The sequence below is a fragment of the Vespula pensylvanica genome, chromosome 3 (genome assembly GCF_014466175.1).
Source record: "Vespula pensylvanica isolate Volc-1 chromosome 3, ASM1446617v1, whole genome shotgun sequence".
In the NCBI taxonomy this organism is placed as follows: domain Eukaryota; kingdom Metazoa; phylum Arthropoda; class Insecta; order Hymenoptera; family Vespidae; genus Vespula; species Vespula pensylvanica.
This window is the reverse complement of record NC_057687.1, coordinates 7430574-7430805: the sequence shown is the minus strand read 5'-3', so window position 1 is coordinate 7430805 and position 232 is coordinate 7430574.

Below are 232 nucleotides of genomic sequence, written 5' to 3'. Positions count from 1 at the left end.
AGAAACAGATATAAAGAAAATAGGAGAAGAAAAGACAAATAGAAAAAGAAAAAAGGAAGGGAAAATTTGCGTATGTATGCGTGAGAAAAATAGACTTCCAAACGATGGGTGTGTATCTCGAAGATCGTTTCAATCGACGAAAATCAGAATATCATAATTGAATTCGATTTTTCTTTATTAAAAGAACGAAACCCGCCTAAGGCCCACACCCGAGGGCCCCTCCCAAGGGTCC